The following is a 14,031-nucleotide window of genomic DNA, read 5'->3' as shown; positions in this document are numbered from 1 at the left end:
TTGCTTATATTGCAAATGTGTCGCTCAGTTTTTAGTTTTCTGCCATTAAAAATGCACCCATAGGCCAAGCCGTTTACAGAAACCTTTATAAAATACAAAGAAGAAGTTCTAATGTGACATTCAAATGCAATATTATATTTAAAGTGATAAAAATGAAAGGGAAAAATTTAAATGAAGGTAAATTAATGTTTTCATGAGCTGTCACATTTGTCTAGTAGTTTTAAGTTTCTTTTGCAGTTTCAGACTAAGGCATCTTTTCACTACGTAAGATGAAATTTAGCTGTGACACACCATGTTCTCTATGAATCTTTTTTTAGGATGAAACATGTCTGTTTGCTTTGACTCTTAGCTATTTGTAATCCCTTGTTAAGCTGACTGTTCCTCTTCTCAAATGGTGATTCAAAACTTCTGCAATCTTATACTGTTTCAAAAATTTTAAGTTGTGTTTCCTTGCTTGTCTGCTTGTATATGTGGAGGTTCATCACCTGTACATGTGTTTTATACCTTCAGTTTTAAGTTTGGAATTACACTACCGGTCAAAAATTTTATACGACCTTTAGATTTTCTTCAGATCAGTTAAAATGCAGTGAAAGACCTAAATTGTTGAAAAAGTAATTCATAAATTGACAGAGGTTTAAATTTGAAGGTTAAGTTAGCAAAAAATGAAAAAAGAAAATTTTTGAATATTGTAAATGGACCTTTTTCAGGGAGTAGTTTAAGAGGTTACAACCTACAGATGTTCTGCAACAATTAAAATAAATTAAACCTTGCAAGTTGAAGCAAACAGTTTGCACAGGTGTCCCAACTTTTTTTTTTTTTTTTTTTTTTTGCAATTTTTCTAAATGAAAGGCCCACACCTGTAAAGGTAATAATGCATTTCATTCATTTGTTAATTGCCATTTTGCCATTACCACTGCAATATTGTCCTTCAGAGGATACAGTAACAGTCTTTTCCAACTCTTTTTTTTAAGACAGTGGGTTTCAAGTAATCAAGAGAAGTTGGGACACCTGCGCAAATTGTTTGCTTTAACTTGCAAAGTTTAACTAATTTGATTGCTGCAGAACATCAATAGCTTGTAACCTATCGGTTGTTCCCTAAAGAAGGTCCCTTTTCACCATTTTAGGTAATTCATTGCATTTCAGCTGGTTAAATCTGAGAAAAACCCGAGGTGTTCTGAAACTGCAAGTTTTCACTTTTTTTAGCCCATTTGGCGATGTACGCTGACACAGGTATACTCGTACATTTTCCATTTTTTACTTAATTATTATTTGGCACATTAATTGGAACAAATCCTGATAATGTACAGAAAATTTAGAACATTTGTTTACAACCACATGGCCAATAAGGCAGTGATTTAAGAGTAAATGTTTAAAAAAAAAAAAAAAAAAAAATGCAACGTTAATGTTAAAATTAATATGAACCTATACATGCCACCTTCACCTTGAGGGGAAAAAAACAACAACATAGCTAATTGTAAATGAAGGAGGGTATTTGATAAAGACCCAACTGAATATTGTGAATATTTTCTGTTTTTCACATATCTGTGTTCCTCTCCACATCGCAGAGAAGTAAAGATTAGGTTGATTTGTAACTCTTGAGTTGTCCCAGTGAAGTTGTATGTGAGGAATTGTGCACTATTATGGATTTGTACAGTACTGTCAGGTTAGGATCTTGTTTTCCAGCACCCTAGTACTGGATCAAGCAAGTACAGAAAATTCAGAAAAAATATTAAATGATTATCCAGGACAAATTGTTAATCCATGTGTTTAGGTTGCATCCAACAGCAAGCAATATATCTTTATTCATGCATAGCATATCGGCTAATCACTATTATTTTAATGTTTAGAAGTGCATTTTTAAAGTAAATGTTCTTTAGTACTTACGAATGTTTACCAAGTATTTTCTTTCTCAGGTCCTTATAAAATACCCTGTATTGTGCAAAAATAAATTGATGCTATTGCCAGATTAAAGATGTAAGAAACAGCAAAGTTTAGTAATTGAGATGTGGAATTAGCAATATGGCTGTAGTAATTCATATGCTCTTTCACAAGAGGATTTTATTGGTGCTTCTTGTTGTCTTATACAACTTCAGCAACACTGCATGTATACTAGTATACTTTAAGTTTTTGGGGAATCTGAAAGTGGCCAGTTACTAAAATGTGACATTTCTGCCTCTTATTTTCTGCAAACCTTTTGTTTTGTCTGTGAGCTAAATAGTATCTTAGTATAATCTTAAGACATTTTATATATTTATTTATTTTCCCTCATGACTACCTGACATTTGTACAACTTCAGGAGCCCACACTTGCTTTGACTTGTTTTATCCACTATAAATATTTCAAGTGTGTGTCCTTTCTCTGTAAATTAATAATGAGTACTAATTCAATGTCACACTTTGGATGTGTGGACAGTTTCTAAAGAGTTTGGCTTAACTGTAAGAATTTGTGTTTTACTAGGGGCAGTGTCCAGCTCTTGAAGAGGTGCCAACCTTTAACTTAAATTGAGTAATGTCAAGCAGCACTAGGGGAAGAGCAGTCCATTTATCACACTCTATTGGCAATGTCCACAGCTTGGGCCAAAGTTTATATTTTAAATGCAGCATCCATCTTTGGAGCATTTTACTGTATTTTGAAGGATTTATATTTCTGTACCAAGGTATTGGGATTAACTGGATAAATCCTTGGAAGCAATGTCTGTGCGCCTGGGGCTAGCAGTATAAACTATATTAAGAAGCATTGATAGTGCCTCACATGTAACCTGCCACAGCTGAAGGTCCTGTAGGCTGATAACTTTTATTTTATGTGATTTGCTAACCTTCCACCACTGCAAACTGGCATGCAGGATTGACATGGCACTTTATGAAGGGTTGGGGTAGCTTTAAACTTAATTAGGTTTTTGAAAATTGGGAGGGGGAGGCAAATAGGGATGGGATGGATTTGGAAGGCTGTGAATGTCTGTTTTGAGTGTAAACCTGAGCATAGCCAAATCTGTCAGAATAAAAGGGTGTTTTTGCCTTTGACATTTTCCTGTGTAATCATTAATAGCCATTGCATGTTACATGCCCTGAACTACCTAAGCACTTTAGTGGTGGTAATCTCCTTTTCAGATTCAGCATCTGTGCCAGCTATTTCTTTTTTTTTTTTGGTTAAAAAAAACGATCCCTTGCAGTGTATTGATCTTCTAAGTTACAAACTATTAATTAAATGAATTTAGGCTGCAATGTTTTCATAATTCAACTTCAGTGCTATAGATATAACATCTGTATCAGGGTAGTTTTATCATTGAAGACATGATATTGGTCTACCTCAGTGTTTCTTCTTCTTTTTCTTCTTCCTCTTTTTCTTCCACACTTCTGTGTGGGTCAATGTGCTTGATCAACCTCCTCCAAACAGCTCGGTCCTACACCTCTTTGACAGTCAAGCCCTTTTCCTTCAGATTTTTTTTTTACTTTATCCATCCACAACTGCTTTGGTCTCTCTCACTTTCTCTTCCCCTGTACTTCCATTCCCAGCACTTTTTTGCCCACATTTTCATTGTCTGTCCTCATCACAAGCCCATACCACTTCAACCAACTTCCCTGTATTTTTTTAGACATCTCTCCCATTTTAACCTTCACCTTAATTTTTTTTTATCACTCAATACTCCTGATACCTGGTTTCAAATGTTCCATCTACACTGCAATCTATGGGTTATATCTGCACCTAGTTTTCTGTCTTGGGCTACTACTTACCCTAGATATTTAACTTGATCCACTCTTTTTCAATAGCTGCTCCTGCAGACTAGCTATTTAGTCCTGGTCTTAATTAACCCTCATATTTTATGTCTTCTTCCAGTTTATCTTCAACACTCATCTTCTAAAGCCCTTCTCCATCCTTCCATCTTCCTCCTTTCTGGTGCTACACAACACAGGTTTATCAGCAACAAGCATGCACCATGACTCAATACACCCCCATAACCAGATCAAAGAGGTAAGGACTTAAGTGTCCTTGGTGCAGACCTGCTATAATTGGGACCTTCTCCTTTACCTCAACACTGCTTTTAACCCAAGTCCTCACTCCCTCATACAAATCCTGGATAGTCCTCACATACTTGTCTGATACTCCTTTGTCTCTTGTGCACCTCCAGACCTCTCGACGTGGTACTCTATAACAAGCCTTCTCCAAATCAACAATCGCCATATGCAAGTCTGTTCTGTTTGTGTTTCTCAGTTCTTCTCTGTGAGCTGTCTCAATGCAAAAACTTTATCTGTTGTTCCTCTCCTTGGCATAAAACCAAACTGCTCCTCTCCTACGGTGGTCTCTTCCATAAGCCTTCTTTTTATAACCTTTTCCCAAGTTTATGTTGTGTGTCACCTCAATTTTATTCCTCTGGTTTCCACGATCCTGAATATCGCCATTCTCCTTATAAATGGGTACAATCACACTGTTTTTTCCACTTGTCTGGTATTCTGTCCTGGTCATGGATCTTCTGCATTAGATCACACAACACATCTACTCCCTCTTCTCCTAAACTCTTCCACACTTCAACTGGTATTTCACCCAGTCCTGTTACCTTTCCATTTTTCATTATTTTTCAGTACTTCCATTACTTCCTACTTATTCTTGGTACTAGCCCTTCATTTGGTTTATCTTCAACAGCTTTTCAAAGTAGGCTACTCCTCCATATGTTCTTGATCCTTTCATGCTCACCTTTCATTTGTTTTATTTGACTAAAATCTTTTCCAGCCTTGTTCCTAGCCTTCTTTATTCTAAAAATCATTCTGTCTTCCTATTTTGTCTACCAATTTTTATACACCTCCAAAACTTGTGCCTTGGCTGTTGGCTACTGCCCTCTTTGCCTCTTTGTTTGTCTGCCTATACGTGTCTTTACCTTCCATCTTTTTCCCCAGGTGGGCTTCTTCCTGTCATGTGACCCAACATCTCTTCACCTTCTCTTAATACAACTTTGCTGTTCTTCTTCCAGCATTCCTCCGCACTCTCAAATGACTGCACATTTTTTAAAACATTCTACCCAAATCTGTTTTTACACCTGTCCTCTTTTATTCTCCTGCTGATTCTGATCTCCTAGTACATTCTCACCACTTTATGCTGCACTGTCACACTGTCCACATTTATGACCTTACAATTCTTTATCTCTTTCAAATGTGATCTTCTACACGTTAGAAAGTATTTGGATTTCCCTTCCTCCAAGTCACAAGCTGATTTGCTTTCTTTTCAAAAAGTTTGTTAACCATTACCAAATGAAATGAATTACCAAAATCTGGTATTGAGACTGGAAACTTAATCTGAAACAGTGCATTGTGATATCCATTACAACTGAATTTTATTAACTCACTGAGGCAGTCACTTCAAGTGCATCTACTTTTTAAAATAAGGTTTCTTACTGACCCTACTAGTGAAAATGAAAGTAAATATTACTTTCTGATTTTCATGAAATATGAGAAATGTTTAGAGTTGGATATATCATCCAATCTGATATCTTGATCCATGGTTAAGATTGTTTTGATCCAAGTAGCACCAGCCCCAAGAGGCATTGCAGAACACTAAGAAAAGAAGAAAAATTAATATGCAAGTTTTGGTAATAATTGACTGAAGTGATTGGAAAAATTGCTAAAACACAATATTATCAGCTGCTGTTTTAGAATACACAACCTTTCTTCAGCCTTAAATTCTGAGTCACTAGGAGATGGATGGTTACACAATATGCTTTACCTCTAGCTAGATATTTTGCCACTTTATGTTGTTTTATTTGTCCTCTGCATCTTGGGATTAGACAGTACAATCTAGATGAAGAAGGTGAATTAATAATTTAAAATAAAGGGGGAGCCAAACTATTTATGATTACACGTCAAAGAGGGGATTTAAAATCTCTTCAAAACTAAGTAGCCAGTGCAGTATTTATGACCCTTCAATATTTTGAATAGCCTATACTGTTGTCTTTCACTGATTTCAACAGCCTATAAGTAAAAGGCCCACAGTACTCAAGTCTACCTGATATAAGATGAACAAGCAGACATTCAGTACTATTGAAATGTGACAAAAATTTGTGTTAAAGATAGTGGCTACAATTCATACAGACTGAGTCAACATATAGTATCTAGTATGGTATTATTCTGTAATTTGCAAAGTTACCAACTAAAAATGTTTAATTTTAGCATTATTTTTAAGCAATGTAGATTGTGTAACATTTCATCTCACTTTTAAGTTTTTTGTTGTCTGGTTGAATAATAAGTGTCAGTCCATCATTTTCAGCCTGCAAGTTTAACAATATCTACAAATATCATCAGATGCTTTCAGATTAACAGGCATGGATAAAAGCAAATATTTATTAGGCCCATAAATGAAATATTGGATATACCTGAATAAAGAGAACTACCAAATTCATCTCCCACAAATAGGCATGAAGACTTTCGGGTTCTTTTAACAGCAAAAGAGTGAATTTAATGTAGTTTCCCCAAACCAAAAGATGAACTTGATTTACTATTTAAAATAGATTCTAAGTCATGTTCTTGTAAATACTCAAAAAGTTTCAAGGAAGATGTCTAAAGTGACTGTCTTGTTGTCATGACCTTAAAAATGGCTACTGTCTTAAAGATAATAGGACTTTTAAATGGTTAGTGTTAACCATGGAATGTATTGGACACCACCTTGTAGCTTCCATTAACTTCAGCTGTATCACTTTCTGTACTGTAATTGCAAAACAAATATTTCATTGTGGAAGGAAAAAAATCTAGTAGTGCTGCTGAAAGATTTTGTACATTATAAAAGGTTTTACATTATTGTAATATATTTAGCCAGTGTATTAATTTTTATTCTTTGGGACTGTAAAATGTCTGTAAAAATTCAATTTTTAAAAAAAATCTGCCCTCCCTACCAACAAGCAGTGCCTCTTATAGAACCAATTAGTTTTTTCAACAACTGTACCAGCAGTATAATTTCTCATTATACTGACATGTTCCAACATCCCAATTTAACCAATATTGTGTTATAAAATATACATGCATTTTTTTAATGAACTCATGTAAACCCGTTTTTTTCAAGTTAATAGAGATCTAGAGTAGTCTTCATCAAACACATGGCACAAACCACCAGTTTTTGGGCCGTTAGACAATCCTTCACAGGACGTGCACACACTCGCTTATTCACAGCCAAATTAGAGTCACCAGTTATCTTGACACTCATGTCTTTTAGATGTGTGAGCATCGCCTATGAGGTGAGTGTGTTGAAACAAGAGTGACAACACAGTAATTTGCTTTTTTTATCTTTATTGATGCATCAACAAACCTGTTTACTTATAGTTCAGGAACTAGCATCACACACAAGGTAGGAATCAACTCTTGCAGGTGTTCCTGTCCCTCACAAGGCACCCTCAGTCACAGGCCAATTTAGTCAGCATATCCACCTAACACACCAGTATTTGGGAAGTAGGGGAAATCCATACAATGGGGGTTATACACAGAACCCCCATTCACAGTTCTGGCTGTAATTTGAAACTGTTGCTGTGAAACAGCTGCATTAGCTACAGTGTTACTCCCTCTTTGGTTATATCTGGTCCAGATGACCACTAACCATTTTTACGGAAGATTTTATTTACTGTGTGTTCATCAAATTTCCACACTCTGTAAAATCTGTTTTCCCCTGCTATAAAATGTTTAAAAATGAAAAGTAATTTTTTAATATATAGGACCAGCTCTAACTGGCAATGAAAGGCTCATACTTGCATCACCATACTGAAAAAAGGAGATCAAGGGGCAATATAGTTCCACATTAAAATATAGCATTTATCTTAGTAGTAGCATGAAGAAACTGCTGAAATGGTGAAGTACAGAGAGAGGAATGTTCTAGGTCAGGGGTTGGCAACCCACAGTACACGGATCGATTTTCAATGGCACTCTGACTGAGGAGTTTGCATGTTCTCCCCGTGTCTGCGTGAGTTTCCGCCGGGTGCTCCGGTTTCCTCCCACAGTCCAAAGACATGCAGGTTAGGTGCATTGGCGATCCTAAATTGTCCCTAGTGTGTGCTTGGTGTGTGTGTGTGTGTGCCCTGTGGTGGGCTGGCACCCTGCCCGGGGTTTGTTCCTGCCTTGCGCCCTGTGCTGGCTGGGATTGGCTCCAGCAGACCCCCGTGACCCTGTGTTAGGATATAGCGGGTTGGACAATGACTGACTGACTCTGATTGAACTGAAATAAAGTAAAAAATTATATTTTAATTATAGCGCACGTGTTCGTACCCTCACCTACGTTTTGTGTATGCGACTCACATGTAAATGGAAACCATGTCTTCAATGCAGGCCATGTTAAGTTAAAACAAACCTCTTGTTATTATTAAGTAATATGGAAAACATAGTCTTGAAATGTTTTGTTGTACTTTCTAAATCATTTTATTGCTATTTTAATAGGTAACATGATAGAAGCATTTAAAATTATAGACAGAATTTTAGGGACAAACGCCAACTGTAACTAAAATTCTTCAGTTAAAACATTGGCATAGATGGAAGCAGGTAAAGGGTAGATTTCACATTAAGGTTGTAGAAATGTATAAACAGAATAAATTAACAAGTGGCACTTTGAAGTCCTTGAAGTCTTAACTTTTGTAAAAAAAAAAAAAAAAAAAAAGTTAGATGAATAATAATTGATGAGCCATATTGGCCTCAATGACAAATGTTTTGACAGGTATAATGTATCTAGTTATAACTAGAATGAGAAAGTTGCAAGAAGCTTTAAATGAGAGTCCTACAGCTAAAAAAATACATCAGTAGTTCTTATCTAAACAAAGTAGGTCTCACAAAATTACACAGTGTACAATAAATGCATACTTAAAAGCTCACGGTACTATTAAAATGTTATTTGTGACTATATGAGTAAATTATTATAGTGCTCAATATGTAATGATGAAGAGCTCTGTAAAAGCATAACTGACTCCAATTTGCTGTATATGCAAGTATAAGGCTTAAACTTTTTAATTTGGAAAATTGCGAAACACAATGTATATTTAAAATGCTTTGTGTGTGTATGTATGTATGTATGTATGTATGTAAAACATGAGGTCTGTCTGGAAGGTATCTAGCCATGTAATATGAAAAATATGTACATTTATTGAAGAATCAAGAAACATTGTACATAGGACAATGATGCCTTAGTCCCCTGCAACGTAGGCACCTTGGGACCTCACACAGTTTTCCCAGCGTTTCTTCAACCATTCAGAACACACTGCAAAATCCATAATTGGAAACTGCATCAGCTGCCCTGTCATATTTTCCTGAATCACATCGACAATTTGAAATCTCCTTCCTTTCAAAGGTGATTTTAGTTTTAGTAAATGCTAGATATTGCAGGGCGCCAAAACTGCGCTGTAGGAGAGCGGAGTCACCTGGGTGATCACGATACGTGATGCATGGACGGGCGCATTGTCGTGATGAAGCTGCCAATCACCAGTTGCTCATCACTGCAGCTGTTTTCATCAAACATCGCATCTCTCAACCAATGAAGAACATTGAGGTAGCACTCCTTATTAATTTGCGGGGCCTGCAGGAGCGTATTTGTGATGGAACAATACTTTCCCAATCAAAAAACACAGTTAACATGGTCTTGATCTTGACCATACATGTTCAACATTGCCAGGTGTTCTGCTTGTTGCAGGCCTTCCAGAATGTGGATCATTTTCAACAAATTCAATGCTATCTTTGTAGTGTTTGTGCCACACTTTAATTTGCACTTGACTCCCCGAAGGCATTCTGAATCACCCGAATAGTTTCTGTGGATGAATGTTCAAGCTTAACACAAAATTTGATGCAGATTTGTTGTTCTACTTGCTCAGTCATTTTGAACGCGATGACCACACAGTACATATGCTCACTTAAGGGTGACTAGCACCTCCACTGACTAGTCTAGTAAAGTCATTATTGTTCACATATGCTCATTACAGTCCATTAGCATTAGAATGAGGAAGAAAGGTCATTGAAGTGACTTTGAATGTGACATGGTTGTTGATGCCAGATGGGCTGATCTCAGTATTTCATAAACCACTGATCTACTGGGATGTTCATGCACAATTATCTCTAGGGTTTACAGAGGATGGGCTGAAAAAGGGAAAATATCCAGTGAGCGGCAGCCCTCTGGGAGAAAATTACTTGTTGATGCTAGAGGTCAATGGAGATTATCCCAACTGAGTCAACAGTAAGTCAAATAACCCCTCATTACAACAGGTATACAGAAGAGCATTTCTGAAAGCATCACAAGTTGAACCTTGAAGCAGATGGGCTACAGCAGCAAGAGACCACACCAGGTGCCACTCCTGTGAGTCTACAATTTGCATGGGCTCACCAAATTTGGAAAATAAAAGATTGGAAAAATGTTGCCTTCTCTGATCATTCTCAATAACTGCTGTGACATTGGGATGGTAGGGTCAGAAATTGGTGTCATCAGCATGAAAGCAGGGATCCATCCTACCTTGTATCAGTGGTTCAGGCTGGAGGCAGAGGTGGTGATATGATGGTGTGGGAGATACTTTCCTGGCACAATTTGGTTCCCTTACTATCGATTGAGCATCGTTTAAATTCCCCAGCCTACCTGAGTGTTGTTATTGACCATGTCCATCTGTGTATGAACACAGCATACCCATCTTCTGATGGCCTTGTCCAGAAGGATAACATGCCATGTCACAAAGCTTAAATTATCTCAAACTGACATGACGTGTTCACGGTACTTAAATGGCCTCCACAGTCAGCAGATCTCAATCCAGCAGAACACCTTTGGGATGTGATGGGAGTAAGAGAATTGCATCACGGATGTGCAGCTGACAAATCTGCAGCAACTGCGTGATGCTATCATGTCATTATGGACCAAAATCCCAGAGGAATGTTTCCAGCAACTTGTTGAATCTATGCCACAAAGAATTACAGCAATTCTAAAGGCAAAAGGGTGTCCTACCTGGTACTAGGAAGATGTACCTGATAAACTAAGAATATGTAATTTTTAAACAAATTTATATTTAGAAAAGAAGCTAGTTTGTTGGATGATAAATAATTCAAAATCAAATTGCCTTATGGATTAGATCTAGATAATCTTTTACTAAATTAAAGCATACTGTAAAACAGATTAGTTGTTTTGAAAATTGTGAAATGTTCATAACCTGAAAGTATTAGGATCCCACTTTCTTGCCACTTTGTGTTGGTTTAATTTTAAAATTGATACATTTGCCATTTCCCCCTCATTAATCTACACTCAGTAAGACATACTGATAAAGTAAAATCATGTTTTCAGAAAGATTTGTGAATTTATTAAAAAATCAAAAATTGAAAACTCATTCATATACGCATGCAGAGTCTTTGCTGTGGCACTCCAGATTGTGGTCAGATGTATCCTGTCTGCTTTAATTATCTTTGAGATATATGGAGAACTTGATTAGAGTCCATCTGTGGCAAATTGAATTGATTGGGCATCTTTTATAAGACATACATCTGTGTAGATAAGGGGGGTATTTTCCGTACGTCGCTTAAACTATCTGAGATCAGATGCCTCATCTTGGATGAGTTATGCCAGTGAAACTCATCCAGATAAGTCGGTTTTTCAAACGCAGCTGTGTATTAGATTAGTCGAGGTGGATCTAATCATCCGAGATGAATGCGCGCGCCCGCGCTGATTGAAAAGCCCATATATATTGAGTCTAGAAAACATGATCAGCAAGTCTTTGATAGGCTGCAACAAAATGACGAAAGAACGGGCGCATTTTTTTTTCCACACAAGCAGAGCAAGACCTTTTATTCGAAGGACATGAAGAATTTCAAGATTTAATATGCACAAGGGGTAATACTGCAAAAGCAGCCCAAACCAGAAAAGACGGCTGGCAAAAAAGTGGCAGACAAATGAAATTTGTGTGCATTGTACTTACTGAAAGCAGCATTTCATTTCCTATGTGTCAGATTAATTATTATTTAATATGTCATAATTCCAGATCAAACGTGAGCACAAGGAGAACACGGGAACAGGTTAAAGTGAAGTACAAGAATATACTTCAAACTGGTAAATATCGGTATATAACTATTTAAAGAATTGATGACATAAAGAATCATATATAATGTAAAGAACATTAATTTTAAAGCTAATAAGAAGGCAGACAAGCAAAAAACAGGTGGAAGTCCACGTGGTCCAGACCTAACCCCTGCAGAAGAGTTGGCTCTCCAGCAAAATGCCCATCGCCCTGTTTCTGAGGGCATTCCAGGGGGAAGCTCCTCCTCAGAACCAGTGACAGGATGCAGTGGTCACTTCATTTCAGGTAAAGGATGGTCATTGCATATATTTGTCCTCAGTGTGTGCCATAGGTATGTTCCATATAGCCCTCTTTTTTGTTGGGTCAGTTGCAGGGAATGTCATATCCCTAGAACCTGTGTCTGACCAACGAGATATTGACGAAGGTCAAATATTTGATGAAGACACTGTGTCTGATTATTCATCAGGAGAAGAGGTACATTTTCCAAATAATGTTTGATCAAACTCCACTGTGATCAGTCCCATGTGCCCCAATCACATTTGGAAACCCTGGGTAATGAGAATGTTAGGCTGATTGTGAGATTCTTTATGGAATACCTGCAATGGCGTGAAACGCCTCTTTTGTCTGCACACGCAGGTGTCCAGGAAACACAATGAAAACCCGAAGGAAATGTTTCAGAGCCAAACAGACTTTATGAATTGCATGGCAAACTGCACTTTTCGATAGATGTTCCGCATCGCCTACAGTATATAAAAAAGTGCCGCTTGCAAGAAACCTCAAAGCAATGCATACTGTCTGTGTGGTTGTGAGAGCCGACTTCGCCGAGTTTGACTTCGAATATACGGAGCTAATAAATCTTTGCGGTACAATATTCCCCCTGGGCTAAAGCGGTATCTTTCGTACAGAATTTCCTCCTGGATCAATAAAGGATCTTGCCGATCGCGCAAAACCCTCTATAAATGAAATTCTCTGCGTATAACTTGCGCACCAATATCAATTGGTCGCTCATTCATGAACGGCGATTCCATGACTGGATGACTTCCACGCACCGTCACTGATTACGTGTGTAAACTAATCCTTGTTTACTTAGAACAAACCTGCTCCGAGCAAGTTTGCGGATTTGGATGCGTTGCTATAGCAGCACTTCCAGCAAGAGTTTCGAAAAACCGACAGATCCAGGATCAGGCCAAATCGTCAACAATTACATCCGGCTAAGCGAGTAATCCATGTATGAAAAATACCCCCAAGGTCCCAAAATTCACAAATCACATGAAAACAAAAACCAAACAATGAAGTTCAAGGAAGTCTCTGTAGACCTCCGAGATACAATTATGGTGAGGCACTGATCATGACAAGTCTATAATACTATTTGTAAATCTTTGATTGTCCCAGGAACATGGTGGCCTCAATAATTATGAGATAGGAGACTGCTGGAATGACCAGGACTCTTCCTAGTGTTGGCCATCTGGCCAAACTGAGTAACCAGACAAGGAAGGCCGTGGTAAGGTAGGTGACCAAGAATCTGATTGTCAGTCTAACAGTGTTTCAGAAGTTCTCTACTGAGATGGGAGAACCTGTTGGAAAGGCGACCATCTCAGTACGCTCCATTTGAGTTGATCCACTCACTCGAAAATGCCAAAGTGGTCTGATGTCTCCACAATAGCTTGGAAAACAGGAAGAACCTCCACTGTTCTGCACAGAGAAGGTGCACACAAAGGCAGAAAAGAGATCACCACTACTAGTTGGCTTCAGCCCATGCCACAGCTAAAATGTACTTCTAAATCAAAGTTTAAAAAAAAATGTCTCAATTATTTAAAAATGCCCAACTACTGTAGAAACGAACACAGTCATGCACCGATTTATAACTGACTGAGTTGAGGTGATATATATTTAAGGCCGAGTGCCACAGGATAAAAATAGGGCAATAATGTTCTAGAAATTGCCAAAAGTAGTCGCATTAATAAATCATTATCATTATTTCTCAGGGTCTTATATGTTTTCTGACTTTTGGAGGGCCCTTTAAGGTTTGTTTTGATTGGCGC

The 14,031-nt window shown here is 37.5% G+C and overlaps 1 protein-coding gene across 2 annotated transcripts in view; it reads left to right on the top strand.

Moving 5' to 3' along the window:
- Positions 1–3,020, top strand: part of si:dkey-260j18.2 (uncharacterized protein LOC325231 homolog) — a 69,938-nt gene extending 66,918 nt beyond the window's left edge. For both annotated transcript variants that reach the window (XM_051932227.1, XM_028807560.2), the window contains one exon: positions 2,458–3,020. The gene's annotated coding sequence lies outside the window, so the exon portion shown is untranslated. The remainder of the gene's footprint in view (positions 1–2,457) is intronic.
- The last annotated feature ends 11,011 nt before the right edge of the window (positions 3,021–14,031 follow it).

The sequence above is a fragment of the Erpetoichthys calabaricus genome, chromosome 1, assembly GCF_900747795.2.
Source record: "Erpetoichthys calabaricus chromosome 1, fErpCal1.3, whole genome shotgun sequence".
NCBI lineage: Eukaryota > Metazoa > Chordata > Cladistia > Polypteriformes > Polypteridae > Erpetoichthys > Erpetoichthys calabaricus.
The sequence above is the reverse complement of the archived record's forward strand: the minus strand, read 5'-3'. Positions and strand labels throughout refer to the sequence as shown.